The sequence below is a fragment of the Mirounga angustirostris genome, unplaced genomic scaffold (assembly GCF_029215605.1).
Source record: "Mirounga angustirostris isolate CCGP_5_RB_7025 unplaced genomic scaffold, mMirAng1.0.hap1 SCAF_4, whole genome shotgun sequence".
NCBI classification, from domain to species: domain Eukaryota; kingdom Metazoa; phylum Chordata; class Mammalia; order Carnivora; family Phocidae; genus Mirounga; species Mirounga angustirostris.
Window position 1 is genome coordinate 140,562,213 of NW_026991712.1, and position 19,664 is coordinate 140,581,876.

General features: G+C 42.1%; 1 long non-coding RNA gene across 2 annotated transcripts in view; it reads left to right on the forward strand.

Annotated features, from left to right (window-relative positions):
- The window catches only part of LOC123859547 (uncharacterized), a 109,378-nt gene that overhangs the window by 26,237 nt on the left and 63,477 nt on the right, over positions 1–19,664 (forward strand). Inside the window, exons 3-4 of one of the 2 annotated variants that reach the window (XR_010410920.1) lie at positions 8,604–8,791; positions 19,419–19,490. This is a non-coding gene — a long non-coding RNA (uncharacterized LOC123859547). Of the gene's footprint in view, positions 1–8,603; positions 8,792–16,231; positions 16,456–19,418; positions 19,491–19,664 lie in introns of both variants that reach the window. The other variant, XR_010410919.1, reaches the window with a different exon arrangement.

Sequence of the window (19,664 nt, forward strand, 5' to 3'; positions counted from 1 at the left end):
CTATATCAGTCATACAAGAGTAGTTTGTATAAAATAGATGACTAGATGTACATGTAGTTCCAGTTGTTTTCAAATGAAGAACTTATTTTGGGGCATTTCATCTTTCAAATACTTTAAGCCACTTGTTGTCAGATATTTACTTAGGACAGATTAGATCCAACCTGTATTGGGTTAAAGAGGAACACTGTGAAGCAGTATTCTTGTAAATGTGTGAAAACAACCAACAGTGGATCAATGGCTTGCTCAGGACTCCACACCGCTCTGCTCAAGCCTATACAGTCTTCCATTTCTGCTAGCCAGCCCACAGCTCCATAACTTAACTCTAGCCATGGTTGATGTGGCCTGTTGTAAGCCCCTGAAAAACAAGTTAGCATTGGTTGGGAAAAATAATGCAACAATGAAGTTATATCCACAGTAAAAATGTCTACCCTTGGAAATCAATATGATAAGAATGGACATTTTGAAGTAGGTTATGCAAAAAAAGCAAAAGTAGGGGGTCAGGACAGAATGAGATCTGCCTTCACATTTATCTTTTGCTGGGGCTGTTAGGTTTAAAACATCCAGGCAGGAGGCTCTTGTGTGTAAGGGCAAGTGGAAAGCAGAGAGAGTCAGTCCTCTTGAGGTGATGTGATTGGGTCTTCCCAGGTGGCCAGCAGAGAGGTGAAGGTTGAGCAGATTCCTTGAGAGGAGTGGTGATTTCGAGGGAACTTTCCAAGGGAAAGTAAAAGGATTCCCAATTTCCCCTCTTCATTTTCTTCAGTTGGTCTTGGGTCCAAGAGGTCACTTGGGTGACTCTGAACTGTCCCATATATTCTCACCCCCCACTTTCCCTCTACATCCATCATCCTAAATAAACCTACAATCCAATTAAGAATGGTTTGTGCAAATGTAATGCAAATGTGCCCTGAAGGCAGGCCCCGAGCCACCCATTCCCACCAGCCGTGACCCGAAGCCCTTGCTGTGGAGATAGTCTGGAGCTGCTACAGACTTTCATCCCAGATGCATGTTCTAATGCTTTATCAGGAAAACAAAGTTGAAAAACACTTTCCTATAATGTGTTAAAAATTCTGTCTGTGATTCTCCTTTCTCCCTGACACATCCACTGGAGGCTCAATGCCTTGTACTACCTCTGTTGGCCTAGCTACCCTCTTTTCCCACCCACCCAAATCTAGGGCCCTTCCTCACATTTTTGAGATGAATCCTACCTGTGTCCCTTTCTCTCAGGGCTCTGCAAGGTGACTGGTTAGTAAATTTAATTAACAAATGCACAATAAAGCCCCCCCCCCCCCTTTCATGCATCACTCTTTGAGGATAACATTTGCATTTTAAATGAAGCTTCTTAGACTGTCAAGCTCAGCAAGTAGCTTATAGATCATCAGGATAAATACTCTGATTGTACAGAGGAGGCCGCCCATGCTCCCAGGCCTCATAGGACTTGCTAGGGGTCTGAGGGCAAGGAAGGGATAGAGCCAGCCCTGAAACCCATTTGGGGTCTAATCTACCTTGCATCATTGCCCATAAGCTTCACAAGATGATGAGTTAAAAACAGAATTTTCAGATACTAAGGGAAAAGATATATTTTGAATTGCGTATTTATTTAATAAGTGACCTACAATTACACACAAAGTGATCCCTCCTTACCTAGAATTCCTATTCTCATTGATCTCTGTGGCCACTTAGCAGAGAAAACTGAAAGTGTTTCTTACTTATATGTCTCCCCAACTGGACTCTGAGCTCCTAAGGACAGGGACTGGATTTTATTTGTCACTGTGTGTCAGCACCCCGGCCAAGGTAGAGCAGAGTGGGGATTCAATATACATGGTGGAAGGAATGATTGAACAAATGAATGATTTGATCCACCAGGCACAGCGGATATAGTCTTAGGTACCACACTTCCATGGTTCTGACAAAGTTATCCTAATGGTGAGGCATCTTTTCTAATATCCATAAAATTTTATGAGTTACTCACCCTCCTCCTCCATCTCCTTGTACGGCTGGTTGCTGCCTTTAACTTTTACTTTTGTGTCCTACGCTGATGTGATTACCTCTCGAGTTTTTTCTCCTCCGTAAGATTTCTTTTCCTCATATGGTTATCATCACCCTTTTGCAAGATTAAGAAATGACATGCTTAAAGAATACCAGATTAATCTGTTTCGATTTTTTTCCTTCTCAGCTAGGGATAAAAAAAGAGCCTTTTGAAAAGCCTTCAAATCAACAGTAATTTCAAATTTTCACAACATAAAGAGGCAGAGCACAAAGTGAATTTGCCACTTTGAAAAATGCTGTAAGCCTCCCAGTAGACGGATGAACATGCTTCCACTTCATGAATGCTTGTTTCTAAATATTCCATAAATATCAATGTCAGGGTTGTTAAGTAATTAATATTAACCTATTGAGAAAGCGTTTCTTTTCTAGGTGGTTGATTTCTAGTGGGGAGACTAATGAAATATTAAAGACCATGTGAGATGTTTTCTATAATTACAGTTTCTAGCTGTATTTACAAATGATGTGTCTACATGCAGTGAAATAATAACGTGGTATTAATCTGTTTTTATTCCTATACAGAGTATATAGATTTTTTTTCAATCTGAAGCTTTGCTGCCCAAGCTTGTCAATAGTTATTTATTACTCTGCACGATTGCCCTCATAGACTCTTTCCTGTTTCTACCATGATTTGCGAGGCTACCGTTCCACATTTTTATACCTCTCTGTTTTCTGGTTCTTGATTCATCATGAGCTGTTTCTGTGAATTCCTATAGTTATTTATAGAATAAACTCATTTTGAGTCATCAATATGACCCATCTCTAGTTAGTTGAGTGCTTAGATCTTGGGGTTTGGGGAAAATCATATCATGTAAATGTTTATATAATCTGAGTGTTCTCTGGGGCACTCTTGCAATTAACCTGAAACACATTCCACACCCGGTAGGAAAGTCTAATGCCCTCTCTAGCATTTGTGCAGATTCTCAGGGACCTTAATTTCTTTTTTTTTTTTTTTTAAGATTTTATTTATTTATTCGAGAGAGAGAGAGAGCGCGCTCAAGAGAGTGCACATGAGCCGGGAGTTGGGGGAGGGGGAGAGGGAGAGGGAGAAGCAGACTCCTGGTTGAGCAGGGAGCTGGACATGGAGCTTGATCCCAGGACCCCTGGATCAGGGATCATGACTTGAGCCAAATGAAGATGCATAACCAACTGAGCCACCCAGGCACCTCTCTTAATTTCTTGTAGTCATCTCTGAGTCTTGTATTTCTAGTCAATTTTTATTTTCCATTCTGCCTTTTTGTGGTTGGTCATTTCTCTTCTTCACTTTAGTATTGACCCCAAAAGAACTCAAACACACTCCTCCTCCCCAGATGCGTATCTATCTATACATGTACATATACATATACATGTGTTTATACATAATATATATATATATGTGTGTATATAATACATATACGTGTGTGTGTGTGTGTGTTTAAACACCAAAGGCCTCTGTATATGTGGCAAACCAATGTTCGGTTAAACAAATGGGAGATTCAGCAGTATAGACAAATTAAAAGAAAACTTTGATGTGTTTTTGAAAGTTCTTCTAGTCTTCCAGCTACTTGCCCATTATTTCCCATCTCTCTATATTCCCTTCTCTCTTCTATGCCCCTTTCCCCTCAGAAACAAAATGGCTTCCTCAAATTCTTCCTACTCTCTATGTGGAGCAATCTAACTCTCTCCACCCTATTCCAAATCCCCACAATCCCTGGCTTTTCTTTGTAAATACAAGAACTCTGTCCAAGCTTAAAAATCACTGTGTGCAAGACCTCATGCCATTATATTTTTTGATAATCCTCCTCTTTCTCTGCGGGGGGATAGGTCATGCCTGGTTTTGGCTCTTCTATTACACCTAATTTTCAAGCAGAAATTATTGGATACCTTCAGATTTTCCTCACTCCTCAAGAGCACATGGATAAGGCAGTTCTAATTTTTGCTTTTATTTTTCTTTATGTATTTATCTTTTGCTGTAAAAATATATCACACTGACCATGATTTTAGATTATTGACCTTAAGAAATAATTGAAAGGAAGAATTTCAGAAGCATCCTTGTTGACCTTGCTAAATATTTATATGACTTAAGTGGATTCAAGTGAGATTGTTTCCGATGCAAAGAACCTTGAATTGCTTTTAGTATATAAAATGCTATGACTTTCACGTGTATGTTGAAAGAGGATTAGATTTGCTGTGTTTAAGAAGGGAGAAATAAATTTGAATAGGACATTTACCTTATACAGTATGGAGAAAATGCTTCAAAAATCAAATGAAATGTGCTTATTAAAAGAAAAAAAACCCCTGCCTTTTATTCTCCAAAAACCAAGGAAGAGGATTAATCTACTAATGGTTTAGAAGCTCTACTTTCTTTCATTCAAGACAGAGTCCTCAGTAGCTACACACTTGAGGACTTACCCGATCAGTACCTGCAAGAAGGAAAATCACTCCTTAGACTCATTCCCCCACAGTCACAAGTCTCAAGCACACTTAAGTCAAGGCTCCTTTTACAAAGTCCAATGTCAGATGGAGAGCTCCATCTGTTCGGTGAATTGGACTGGGCATGATGGCTCTTCTGGTAAGAGTTTTCTTAACTTTAGGTTCATTTAGTAATTTAAATAGGAAAATAAGAATACAAACTAGAGTCTTTACAAGTGTTTACAGGTTAATGAACATTCTAGGCACTGGCTAACTAGCAAATAATTGTTTAAGGAGAAAGCGCCTGTAGACACAGGTAGTGTAGCCTCTGTATCAGGATGTGAGAACTGGGTACGGTGTTGATGAACAGCAGATACTAAGCAGGTTTGGGGGTAGAAGGAATTCACTTTATACAGAGGGAACTCCTAAACATTTTGCTAAGCTATTTGTTCATCTATGTAACATGTTTTTTATTGGGTCTTACATTCCAGTTACTGCCATTCTGAGGGCACACAAATTCCAAAGATATCCGAGCCAGGCTTCTTGGTTGCAAGTATCAGAATGTAATTCATAGGACTTAACGCACAAAAGGGAATTTATTGGCTTATATAACAGGGAAAGGCAGCATGTACTTGTTTCTCAGATACTGATCCAGGGGCTAAATTATTTGGGCTCTATTTCCATATTCTAACGGTGCCTCTCTCTCTAGGGTTGGCTTAACTTCATAGACATGCTCTCTTCATGAGATGGGGAAGGGGAATTGTGGTGGTCCAAGGCCTCTATCATTATAGTGTTCAATCCAAAAGAAAAAGAGGGATCTTCTTTTTCCAAGATTCATATATTAATATCATGGAAAGAGTATTCAATCACTCGCCTATGTTTACATCAACCATTGTCAAGAGGCTATGGTACCAGAGTTTGCCAGGCCCGGGTTACAGGCCCGAGACTGCTGGAGGCAGGTAGGCAGAGCACTGTGAGGCCCAGTCTCAGCAGAACTACATGGAAAGAAGGAGTGGCTTTTCCACAATGGAAAGAATGGTCCCGACCACACAAATAGAACTGATGTCTATAACAAAAGACTGAGCCCCTTCCTCAAGAAACTCCGAGTATGGTGTAGGAGAGGGACATACGAACAGCAGCAAAATAGTCAGATGAAAGCTAATATAGTGCAGATAAGCCCAGAGCACTATGCGACCACAGAGTGGGGGCCTGTAACTCAGATTTGGACTGTGAGTGATGGTTCCTTGGTTGAATCTTGATGGACAAATAAATAGGGGTTGTCAGTGAATGGGGGGTGCAGAATAGATTTTTTGGCATTAGACATACCACAAACAGAAGCAGAGAGATGAGACAGCATAAAGGCCATTTGAGGAACCCCAAATATTTGGAAAAGGCTCCAGTGCAGCATGTTTTGGGGGATTTTTCATGAGAAAAGCCTAAAGAAATATAAGGGGCTAGAGTATGAGGGATCTACATGACTTGCAAAGCATCTAAAGTAGTTAAAGTCGGAAAGTTACATGATGAAGTTTGTGTTTTGTGGCCTCAGGTGGAGAATAGATTGGAAGGCACATGGACTGGAGGCAGAGACCTCACACAGTAATCTGAGGGAGAAATGGCGAAGACGTAATTGAAGTAATGTGATTTAGGAGACGTTATTGATAGGACTTGACAACTGATAGGATATTGTCAGTGAGAGAAAGGGAGAAGTCTGAGATGACCACACGTTTTCCAGCTTTGGTAACTTGGCAGATGGTGCTGTAAATCCATAAGAGAAAGAACCAGATGTTTTCGGTAGATCACAAAATTTGGTTTGGAAACTCATCTTTATAATGCAAACTTGAAGTGTCCCCAGAAGCTAGATGGATTCATGAGAGAGACTGCAGAGAACATTGTTGTCTGCAGTAGAAACAGGGACAAGGTGACTTCTCAGGATCCTTTGTGCCTACCCCAGTAAAGAGTCCATCGCTAATTTTAACCATATTTACCTTCCTACTGTCAGCAGTTCCTGTGACCTTTGTTAATATCTGATACAGCTTTGATACAGCTTGTTCCTATATCTGTGGCCCTTGTACAGAAGGAGAGAATTTTAATATTATGCTTTATTGACTTAGTCTTCATAATTTAGGGATAGCAGCCTAGTGATATGAAAAGTGGAGTGGTGCTTAATCATTCCATTCTACAGAATGGAATTAAAGGCTATCTTTAGTTTTTTCCAGCAGGCAATTGCTACATTTATAGTTTTTCTTCATAATGATTACCTTTGACACTTCAGCATGTACAAGATAGCATCCCAGCTCTCTTGTCTGACCTACAAGGCCAGGAACAACCTGATCTGACCCATCTTTCCAGCCCCATTTCCTGCCACTCTCTCATGTAGATACTCAGCTCTGATCAAGGTGGTCTGAACCTCAAATGACACTGTGACAAAGTGCCTGGCACATACCCGCGCTTAAAGATTTATTGAATTTTTGAAAGAAGAATTAAAGAAAATCAAGTGGCTCTCTTTCCCTCTTTTTGTAATGCTTGTTCTTTTTCTGATGAAATAGTGTTTTCATGGTAAAAATTAAGACACACAAAAATTAAAATAAAAATTACTTATCATTTCATTATCCAGGATTAACCATTGATAACTTTTAGGTGAATTTCCTTTTTTTTCCTATGTATGTAGAAGCATATGTGTGTATAAATATACACACACACGTGCACACATATGCACACATGAATCTCATTAGATAAAATGTTGAATTCTGCTCTTCTCACTTAGCATTTAACCTAAACTTTCTCCCGATCTTTGAGTACTCATGGATACTATGCTTTGTAATTGTCTATATAAATATCTATCAATTGAGATATAGTTATTTCATCATTCTCTTGTAGTTAGGTATTTAGGGTGTTTCTAGTTTTTGTAAGTGATAAACATTTTACAAGTATCCTCATAGGCAAATTTTATCAGCATCTCTGGTTATCTCTTTAAATAAATTCTTAAAAATAAAATTCTGGGGTGCCTGGGTGCCTCAGTCAGTAGAGCATGTGACTCTTGATCTCAGGGTTGTGTTAGTGTGAGCCCCACATAGGGGGTAGAGATAACTTAAAAATAAAATCTTACAAAAATAAATAAAAAGTAAAAATAAAATTCTGGATCAAAATATTGTGGACATTTAAAACAATCTTCGATTTACATAGCCACATGTTTTCTAGAATAATTTTACCAATTTATATTCTCATCAAATTATGAGAGGCACCTGTGCAGCTTAGTCGGTTAAGCCTTGAACTCTTGATTTCGGCTCAAGTCATGATCTCAGGATTGTGAGCTGGGGCCCTGCATTGGGCTTAGCTCTGGGCGTGGAACCTGCTCAAGTTTCTCTCTCTCCCTCTCCCTCTCCCCTCTCCCTCCCTCTCTAGAAAAAAAAATAATTTTTTAAAAGATTTTATTTATTTATTTGAGAGAGAGAGGAAGCACGAATGGGGGACAGAGGCAGAGGGAGAAGCAGGCTCTCCACTGAGCAGGGAGCCCAACTCGGGACTGGATCCCAGGACCCTGGGATCATGACCTGAGCCGAAGGCAGATGCTTAACCGACTGAGCCACCCAGGCATCCCTAAAAAAATAAACTATATGAGAATTATTATCAACAAATTGCATGAGAATGATTCATTTTCAGGATATTTAAGCATACGTCAGGCTAGAAACTAGGCTGGTTCGGTTTTGTGTGTGTGTGTGTGTGTGTGTGTATGTAACTTTATTAAACATCCAGACAAGTTGGAAAATAATTTATATATTAATGATATTTAAACTTCCAATAGATTATGTCTCTCCAGTTATTCCAGTCAGTGTTATTTTTGGTCCTTTAAATTTTTAAAGTTTTCATTTATGTGTAAGTTACACACATTTCTTGTTAAGGTTATTCCTAGGTATTTATTACTACTGATATTGAGAATGGGTTATTTTCTCATTGTATTTTTTCATTAGCTGCCTCTGCCACATAAGAAAACAATTGATTTTAAAACTTTTTTTTTTTTATCTCCTTCCCATCTTGTAAAGGAAAGAAAAAGTAAAAAGGAGGAGATGCTCTGACTACCTTCCAAACATGCTTTGCAATTTATCCTCCTCTAAATTTTGTTCATATGGTCTGGCTCTCTTAGAAAGCCCTTCTAATGCTTTTCCACCTAGGAAAATCTTAACAATGAGGAAGAGACTGTGGTGGACCGCCTGAACTCCTCTGAGTAAAGAATGTAGGTTCCAGGACCCCCAAGGGACACTTGCCAGATGTGCTCAGCACCGTCCCCAGTGCTCTTTCTCACTCTCGTCCAGCTCTGTGGCATCTCTGCATCTGCCAATAGCAGCCAACAAAGGAGAAGGTATGCCTGGTCCTACCCCCCACCTGCTGGCTCCCTGTGAGGTACGAGCACATATACTTGCTGGCCCTCCAGCCACGGTACACCTGTCTCCTTGTTTAAGCCCCAGACGAAGCCCCTCCAGTCATCCATTTCCTCAGATATGGTTGTGGTGTTTATTTACCTCTTGTCTGTCAGGTCCAAAACAGCTCCTCTACGTTCTGCTCTGTGATGCTGGGCTCAGGGTCTGCAAACTGTATTTCTCAGAAGCTCTTGCCAATTGGCTTCATATTAGCTGATGGACTGCCAAAGGGAAGAACTGGAGGGGGATTGGGAGATGGAAAGGAGAAGAAGGAACTTTCTATTTCTAGTGTCAGTGTCCCTACAGCAAAACAGCAACAAGGTGCAGCTGCGGTTCCCAGCCCTCAGCTTCATCTGGCACTCCTCAAACCAGCTGTGCCCTTTCCCCTTAGAAGTGCCAACATCAGCCAGCCTCACCCTTCCTCAAGTTCTGAGCCTACTCTCTTCCCCTCCTCTTCCTTCCTTCCCTCCCCTTCTCCCCACTTCCCTCTCCTATTTAGTGCCTAATCCTACAGATCTCAGCTCAAGCATTGACTTCTCACATCATGATGCTTGTTCGAGGCACATCTGCTGAGGGTAGGTAAGCTGGCCCCTCTCACATGAAAACCAGCTAAAAACTAGTCAGGAGGTACTTTTTGGGCCTTATAAGTATGTGAATATGGGGCTTGGTGTGGGCTTTTGGCTCTAATTGTGCGCATGGTTTTTTTTTATACTTCTTTCCTATTATCTCCAAACCTTGAGTCATAAGAACTAGCTGATTTCATTTCCTTTCCTATTACTTATTCCACACAACCTGGTTTTCTCTACTGTCCACTAGATTACCCACTTTTGTGGGTGAAGGGATCATATCTATTTCACTCACCTACCAGCAGTATAGATAACATATGCAGTGAATATTTGTGAAGGAATGAGTGGGTGATTTGGCTAGAATTGCCATTTCTAAGGCCATTAGTGGCACGCCATTTACCAAATGGACAATGGACACTTTCAGACCTTCCTATCGTACTCTGCTAGTATTCATGCTTTAATCCCTTAAGTTTCGTGGCACCACTCTTTGCTGGTTCTCTTTCTACCTCTCTTGCTGTCACTCCTCCGTTGGCATCATGGTAGCCTCTTCATGAAGGTCCCACCATATCTTCATTGAATTCTCCAGGTTAGCCCCTTCAGAGACCAGATGTTTCCCAGGTGATATCAATAGATTACTCAACTAATTTGCGCTATCTTTCTGGAATGTGATACTGTTTCTGATTTACTCTTTGGGCTGTGCTGGAGGTAGGGCAATTTCAGAGACCTCCACTTGACTTTACCCACTATGGTAGCTTTTATCCTACAGATCAAGGACCCAATATGGGAGTTGCACCAAGTATATCAAACCCAAGTGAACATTCAGGAATGGGGAAATGACCACTGGGTGAGTCCATGGATCCAGGGTAAAATGGATCTTGGCCAGGATTCCATCCTTTACCTGGTCCCTATAGTTCTACTATTCTGGGGGGGTTTATTATACTCATTGCTATCTGAGTCTATTTCTGAAATGGCCTACTCCTACTAATAGCCCTGGCCTTCTGTACAAGGCTCTGGAACATTTGATGATGCCCAGAAGAATGGGGAGTCACTGAAGAGTTTTTAAACAGAGGTAATAAAGTCAGATGTATATTTTAGAGAGGTTAGTTTGGCAGCTTTCTGACATCCTCACCACAACATTCTTTCTGGTCTTTGTAAATGGTGTATCTTGGCGTTCCCATGGAGCACAATCATTTGGTGAGTCTTTGGGCCTTACTTATTAAATCCATTCCAGCGTGCCTACTTCTGTGAACCTTCTAATCACTTTCTCAAACATCTGGCACAGCAATTCTGAAATTTTGATTTCATTTAATGTGGTCCAGTGCTTTCCCCAATATTTTTAGGAGCTGTCCTAGAAGCAAGTTTGTATTATCTCTTGGATTTCTTGCTGGAATGTTAAATCCTGCATTTTGACAGAGTGCTCTGAAATAAATAAACTCATCCTTACCTAATCTCACGTTCTAGCCCCCTTGATCATGCACCCTCAGAATCTGGCCCACACTTACTCTCCAGTTCCCGCTGGTACATGTTGGTTATGTCTTTGGGGAATAGTGGGAACAGTCCCTTTCCTCCCTTTTTAGACCTAGTATATCTCCAGCTGGATTACATGGTGACCTACTTCTAGGTAAAGCCTACTGTCAAGGGTGGGAAGGATGTGGGCAAAGATACTGCGAGGGTCACATGCTGTCTTTCAGGGCAGAGATCTCTGCATTGTCTTTAAGCAAGGGGGATTCTCAGCCTTACTAAGGAGGGTGGGACATTTCTGTAGGCTGAGAGAGTTCAGAGGAGTCTAAGAGTTCAAAACTTGAAGGGACATTCAGCTGGATAATCCTGTGTCGGCTCTCTCTCTTTCCTGCCTCCCCCCGGCCCCCAACAGAGCCTTGTCCCTGTGTAACAGATGTGGCTTGGTTGGTCATTTAAACTTTTCTAGAGTTCAGCCACTTTGACTTAACTCTTGGGTCTCAGCCTTAACTTTCTCTGCCCTCCTGCTGCAGCACATGGGAGCATTGTTAGAAGCTACCAAGGAGCCCCTTCAGCTTTCACACTTGGTTTTCAAATGCCTGTGATCTCTCATTGCTCTTCATTATCTTTTTCTAAGTTATCAGTGGCACTTATCAACAAGTATCCAATTCTATTTTCCTTATAATTAGTAATTACCCCATACTTCTCAAATGCCTGATGCTTTATACCAACTAGCACAATCCTCTCCTCTAATACACCATTCTAATGGACCACAAAGGAGCATGTTCACAACTAGATCACCACCTGCTACCAAGGTCCATCTGTATTCCACAAGTGATGGAGTCCTTCTTGCCAGCCAGATGATGAGTGATCCAGCTCCCAAATTCCACCTTACATCATGCTCTTTTGGTCCATTCCTGGTGCCAACTATCACAGGTTGGGTTCTCGGAAAGCAGATGCTGAGGCAGAGATTGCCATGCAGGATGTTTAGTAGGGGTCAACACCTGTGGAAGGCAGGGGAGGTAGGAGGATTAGGCAGAGAAAGCAGTCCAACTCTGGTGCATGCCTGATAAATCCTCAGCCAACTCTCTAGGGGGCTCCAGAGTGTATATGATCTGTTAGAATTATCTCATCATGGGGTGGACTAGCTGGGCCTTTATACCCCCATGGCATCAAGTATTGGACATGAGCTCTCTAGGAAGGGCATGACCTTGAGTGAAGTGGTTCTCTGCAGCTGAGGCAAACCCTGAAGAGACTGACATCTGGAGGCTGTCTGCTGATAGCACTCCCGGTTGCTGGGGCAAAAAGTTCTACCTTGAAGCAGGATCTGGGTGGCATACCTTCATGTCCACCGCAACATTTATTTTATTTATTTATTTATTTTTAAAAAAGATTTTATTTATTTATTTGAGAGAGAGAATGAGAGACAGAGAGCATGACAGGGAGAGGGTCAGAGGGAGAAGCAGACTCCCTGCTGAGCAGGGAGCCTGATGCGGGACTCGATCCTGGGACTCCAGGATCATGACCTGAGCCGAAGGCAGTCGCTTAACCAACTGAGCCACCCAGGCGCCCTCCACTGCAACATTTAACAGTGAACTCAATATCTGTATCAGGGGACTCCAGAGAAAACAGAACATATATATATGTGTGTGTGTGCTTATATATACCTATCTATGTCTATACAGTTAGGTAGATAGATAGATAAAGACATAAAAGATTGGCTCATGGAGTTATAGAAGCTGAAAAGTCCCATGATCTGCTGCCTATAAGCTGGAAAACCAGGAAAGCTGGTGGAGTAGCTTTAGACCAAACCTGAAGGCCTGAGAACCAGGTGAGTCAATGGTATAAGGAGTCTGGGTCCAAAAGCCCAAGAACCAGGAGCAGCGATGTGTGAGGGCAGGAAAAGATGGATGTCCCAGCTCAAATGGAGAGCAAACTCAGCTTTCCTCCACCTTTTTCTTCCATTCAGGCCCTTGGCATATTGGATTGATGCCCACCCACATTGGTGAGGGCAATCTTTACTCCATCTATAGATTCAAATGCTAATCTCTTCTGAAATATCCAGAAGTAATGTTTTACCAGCTATCTGGGCATCCCTTCAGTTGACACATAAAATTAGACATCACAACTTCTATCCTCTTTTTTTCCTCCTTCACACCTTTTTTCTTCCATGTTCTTCATCAGTATGGGTGGAGCTACTCCTCAACCAGGCATCTGGAAGCCATTCTGTTTCTCATCCCTCACAATAATCACGTCACGACATTTTAATAATTTGATATCTTGAATATTTTCCACCTCTATCCCTTCCTTTCCATACTTCCCACAAGAGCTCAGAGCCTCAGCATCTTTCCCCTAGACTGTCTCAGTAGCCTTCCAACTTCTCTCTTGGCCTTTAGTCCTCAAGCTCAATCCATCTTTTATTAAACTGCCAGAGTGAGCTTTCTGAAATGTAAATCTGATCTTATCTGATCTTAACTCCCCATTCATTCATTCGCTCAGTAATGAATTCATTCACTCAAAGAATTGCTCAGGTCAAAGACTTTGTAATCAAAGAAGTCTCCTCTTTTCCCCTCACATGCATTAAGTCCTCTGGGCAACAGCTTCAAAATATATTCTGAATTCAATCACTGTGGCCCTGGTCCAAGGCTTCCTTATACCTCATAGGGACCAGTGAAATAGCCCTGAATTTGGTCTTCCTGTTTCCTCTATTGCCTCTTTACTGTGTTTTTTCCACAGGAGAGTCAGAATAATTTTTTTTTAATGTAAATCAGATCATGTTTCTACAGAAAATGAACTCTGCCAACCATTTGATAATCTAGGGGAAGCATATATCTGATAGAGGGAACAGCAAGTACAGAGACCATGGGTTGGGAGCAAATTTGGGGTGTTTGAGTAACAGAGGAGAGGTCAGAAGGACTCTGTTACAGTGAGCAAGGGAGACTATGGTGGGATGGGGTCTGGGAGGCCTTGCATATTTCTTTCTCCTGGCCTTCCCTTCCCCTACCCCCTCAGCTTGCTCTCCAGTTTCCGACTCTTACAGTGTGCGTGAGGGAGAGTGGAGGAGATAAAGGTCAGGAACTACTATATTTGAATTCCTTCTATCATAGGCTGGCCTTCTATTCTTGGGCTAGACAGATGTTTAAAGCTGGAGTGCTTTCCAGGCTCTTCTAGAGGTTGCCAGCCCAGCTCTCCAACTTCAACTTACATTTCTCTTTGGCTTGACTATTCTCTTTCTGTAGACCCTGGCTTAACAGGAGCCACTCTCCATGGGCTCACTCTTACCCAGGAGGTTCAATTGGACAGAACTTAACAGGTCTGGGGCTCAGCTCTCTTTAGCATTGCCACATCTGTTCCATGGGAAATACTCTCCCTGTGTCCCCCCAGACTAAGGATGTGCAGGACTTTCCCCAACTGAGCAGCCCTCTCCTGACTCCACCATCAAAGTGGCCCGTCATTCCATTGCTCAGCTTCGAGAAAGCCCAGCAGGAGTCAGAATATAGGCCATGGTTGTATCTGCCAACATGTTGCTTTTACCATGTGGCCCAATGGAAGCCCTCTTCATCTGGCTTTCCATCACCAGCTTCCCATCTTTCACCCACTCACATACATGCCCCTTTACAGGAAGGTGTGGGAACTCAAAGCACTGTTTAAAAAAATTATAGATTCTGCATGCCAATTAGAAAAGGAGAAGACTTTTTAAGGTCACTTGGCATACTTTCTACTTAGCTGTTTCAAGGTTAGGAAGAATCACTTTTCCAATTAGAGGGGATGTGAGACAGTGACAGTTCTTCCTAAAATAGATGAAACGGGTGATGCTAGTAAAAGAACTCTGACCCTAAGTTAAGAAAGGGGCTATTAAAATAATCAGTCAGTATTTCAAATGACACATCTAAGGAGGTGTACTAGCCAGTCATATAGCTTTTGTTCCTAAGAGCAACCTCTTTAACACAGACCACCAGCAAGAGGCAAATGCAAGAATGGAGAGGTTTTCTTGCTCCCAATCACCTCTATCTTAGAACCTTCTATGCATCAGAGAAATTTCTTTGTCAGAAAAGTGTTAGATGGAAGAATGGTGGAGATTACTAAGGCAGAAGTAGTTTTTCTCCCCTTGTATGAATAAAGAACACTTACTCAACAAATATTTTTTGAGCAGCCCCACATGTCAAGAGCTGAAAAGGGAATAGTAAAGAACTACATCTTTACTATGATAAAAGGGGGTTATCATCCAGAAGAATGCTGATTTTAGTGTTACCTTGCTATGGGAATTAGTGAAGGCAGATGCTTAAAGAAATCTGTAGTGTGACCTATAGTATTTCTCAGAGAGATTGGCTTTGAGGAAGTGATTTTATATTTTACTACTTAATATACCAGATATTCTGAATTCAAAAGGCAGTGAAAACAATGGAAGAAAAAATAGAAAGAAATGGATAGGATTCATTAAAAAACAAATATTAGATTTAGTAATAATGCCATAAATGATAATTGTTAGAATAATTTTTATAAGTAACATTTAATGGGCACTTACTATATGTCAGATCCTACGCCAAGCGCTTTCATGGATTATGTTATTTTTCATAACAATACTTTTATTTTTTTAAAGATTGATTTATTTATTTGAGAGAGTGAGTGTGTGTGCGTGTGTGCAAGCGGGGGGAGGGGCAGAAAGAGAGGGAGAGGGGAAGCAGACTCCCCAATGAGCGTGGCGCCCCACGCGTGGGAGATCATGACCTCAGCTGAAATCAAGCTTAACCAACTGAGTCACTCAGGTGTCCCCATAACAACACTTTGAAATATGCATATTATCATCCCCATTTTGTAGATGTGGAATTTGAGGCACAGGGAGGAGGTGACAGAGTCAGATTTGAAAATGGCTGTCTGAGTCTAACCACTGCTTTATGCAATCTGGGATGAAAATGCAGACACAAATTCCCTCAGCTGTACATGCTCCATTGGAGTCAGCTGTAAATGGGATCCATGCTCAGGGGATTACTGCAGATGAGCCCATAGTTTCTTGGTCCCATGGGAAAGGCTCCTGGCACTCATCTCTACTTTGTGATTTGTCATGTGTGTAAATAATAAGAATGTGCTAGATTTTCTCCTAAAACATATTTATTCCATTAATATCACCCTCGCCTTCTTTGTGTTTGAAAATCAGTAACATCCTGTTGTAAGCTTTCATCTTACTTGTCCTAAATGAAATTGAAAGGAGTTAAGGCATTTGGAAGCAACGAGCTTCAGGGAGTGAGCTGGGCATCTGAGAATATCAGAGCCTTGGCGAATTATTCTCAGTGCCTGTGGCATATGTGAGCCCAGAATGCCAGGCACTCTAAACAACGGAGTCCCTCCGTTCCCCAGCAGAGTTGAGATCCTCTCTGAGAACACTTCCTCGACTCTGGCCATCTCCTCCTTCAGAAGCTGGAAGAAGCCCATCGTTCCAAGATGAGGTGCTGAGAATCCACTGCTGCGCTCTTGACCACGTGGAGGCAGATTTTAAGGCTATCTGCTAGAAAAGAAGAACAGGACCTCCTGCTGAGAGAAAGTCTCCCAAATCGAGTTGGCTTTCTGGAAAACAACTGGATATGGTATTGGTCTTTATTACAGTTTCCACAGCCTTAAAAAAAAAAAAAAGTTGTTTATAAAACAAAAGCCGCATACAATTTGGTATGGTAACATTTTTTAGAGTTTTGTTTTTGCACAGCGGAAACCAGGGCTGATGTGGTCATGGTGGAAATGGAGCCAGTTCTGTTACCCCAAAGCACCTCTCCTAAAACACGAAACTGAGTAAGCCAGGGCTGGCCTTGCCAGGAACAGCCGGCATTGTCTGGCTCCTCGGAGAGACTTCCGGGACACAGTGCTCCGCCGGGCCGCCGCGCAGCAGCGAGCACGCCGCCCGCCCGGGCCCACGGCGCTCACGTTCGCGGGTGGAGAAAAGCTCCCCGGTGCCCTCCTTCCTTCCAGTCCCGTGCCAGTTCGTCACGGTCACGGCTTCCCGGACGGCGCTGTGGTACACACGGCTCTCGCCTCTCCTCTCCACTGCGAAGGCGTCCGGGGCAAACGGAGACACCTCTTGTTCTCTTGTTTGCAGTCCTTCAGTGCTTGGTCAGTGAAAGATGCCAAACGAAACATCCAAGTTTCCTGATGTTTTGAGCCAGATCATGTGAAAACTAAAGAAAATCCATGTTTGCTGGCTTTGAGAACAGGAGTGAGCAAACTACTTCTTAAGCTCAAAGGAAGCGATTTAGAAAAGAGCCAGACTCACGATGAGAAAGTAGAATGGGGAGGAATTCTATTAAAATTTGGGCATCGAGAGACCTCCTATAGTGACTGTGTCTCTACTTTCCATACAGCCAGAATAATTTATTTTCCCTCTTGCTGCCATTCTGTGGTGAAAAATTAAATTTAGTGCTGCAAGCAAAAATTGCAGGGAGGGGGCAGATTTCTTCTGGAAATTTTGGAGGCCACTGTACTATTTGGATAGTTTTTATACGTATATTTTCCTAGGAAATGAAAAATGGATACTTCATTTGTTTGATTCATTCAGTGGCATGGTGACTCAGGGCTGGACAAGAACAGACTAGGCTCCTGCCCTCAGGAGCTCACAGGTGATAAGTGGGGGAAATAGATAGTAAATTTGGAAACTCTGAAATGTATCATGTAATTTCTAACAGTGATAATGTTCTGAGGAAAAGTAAAACAGGGTAAGGAGATAGAAAATGAATAGGCAAGGTGGTCAGAGAAGGCCCCTGGGAAGAGAATATACTTAAAGGACTGAAGGACTGGCAGGAGAGAACCATGCACAGTTCTAGGGGAAGGGCATTGCAGGCAAGGCTGGTGGCTGAAGCTGAGTACAGGAGGGAAAATGGTGGTGGCTGAGATTGGAAGCTAGGCAGAGACCAGGGCAAATAGGCTCCTGTTTACCATGATAGGGAATACAGATGTTATTCCAAGAGTTATGGGAAGCCATTGATTGACTTTGTTTATTGTCAGCTTTTTTTCCTACCCAGTTCCAAAAAGAGAAAGAATTGCATCCATTCATTCAATAGTTATTCATCAAACACCAACCATATATCCAGCTGGGTCCAGTGCTTAAAAAGTTGTGACCTCTAGGGGTCCAGGTAGCCACAGCAGCTTGGGTCCTTTCCCCCCAATGTCCGCTGGCTGCCCGTGGCCTTCGCACCCCTGCCCTGGGCCACATGCTGGCCACAGGTGAGCTGCCCAGCACCACCCTGTGCCCCAAGAGGCGAAAGCAGGCCCAGGTTTGGCAGCTGGCCGTGGGGCTCGTGCAGGTTCCAGGTAGAGTGACACAGTCGTGCCTCCAGCACACTGATGCTACCCCTTTGACTTTAGAGGACATCAATTACACGTTCTTTACTCTTGACACTCTGTGGCAAGATTGACCCAGGAAAACTTGGTAAATTCCCACTTTATGAAAGACGTGGGCTTAGACGCTTTGGATCAAGCGGAGATTATCATGGCCATTGGAGGACGCATTTGGGTTTGAAATTCCTGATGGAGAAGCAGAGAAGTTCATGTGTCTACAAGAAATTGTAGATTACGTTGAGGATACGAAGGATGCACATGAATAAAATACCAGACTCCTCTTCTTCACTGAGAGAAGACTCAGAAGATACTGGCGAGTGTCTGCAAGTGAGAACGTGTTTTTGCATTATTGCTGACTTTGACAGTGTAATTCTGCTTAGACTTGTATTTAGATTGTCTAAGTGTTTTTGCCCTTTGAATATGAATCTAGAAAACCAAAAGGAAAAAAATAAGGTTGGGACCTCTGTCATCAAATGAGGGGATAATAAAATGATGTGGACAACCAGAACAAAAGTGGAATGAAGAAAATTCCAGAAGAGAGACAAAAATACTACCACTAATACTAATGAACTAGGAACACAAATTATAAATACTAATGCTGGTTAATAGTAGTGCTGTGCCCTAGGTACCATTCATATATTTTTTCACAATGACACAATGTCTTATGTACAATTATTATTATTCCCTGTAAATAGGAAACTGAGGTCACAAAAGCAAAGTAATAGCATAAGGTCAGAAATCAATTAGGCTCAGAAGCTAGGATTTGAATTCCTGTTTGTCTGATTCTAAAGCACAGGGTTTACTTAGAGGAAGGAGCTACTGTGACAAGTCAAGTTTGGGTAACTCAGCATGTGTGATGGTATCTCCCGGACTTGGGTCAGATTGGTTTGAGGTAGATACTCCAAAGTTAAATAAGTAGGGCACCATGAAGTTGGCTATGAAGATCTTTAAAAACCATTCCAAAACATTGCAAGGAGGACAGCCCACAAATGACCTTTTCCTTCATAAAACATGTTACGATTAATCTGTAATAATAGTGTTCTATTTGTTCCTCATTTTTCCCTGTCTCCCCTGCTGCATTGTAGCTGCCGTCAGGGCAAAAACCATGTCTGACTGTTCATCATTTTATCTGCAGAGCCTAGCACAGTGCCTAGAACACAGTAGGGACTCAATTAATATCTGTTGAATGAATTAATTAATTAAACGTCATTTCACTTCTTTCCAGGGCCTGCCTTGGCTGCCGTGTACCCCTCCAGACAGCATGCAGAGACAGCGGAGAGTATAATAAACAGCGGAGGTATTTTGCAATTCATGGCTGACCCATGCTGACCCTTTATTTAATTAAATCTTTCACTTGTGAATGAATCATTTCTTCCATTAATTAAAATAGGATACACATATGTCTCTGTAAAGTACGTGTCAAAAGAAAGCATTCCGCCTAAAATATACAGGAGTCGCTGACCACCGTGGC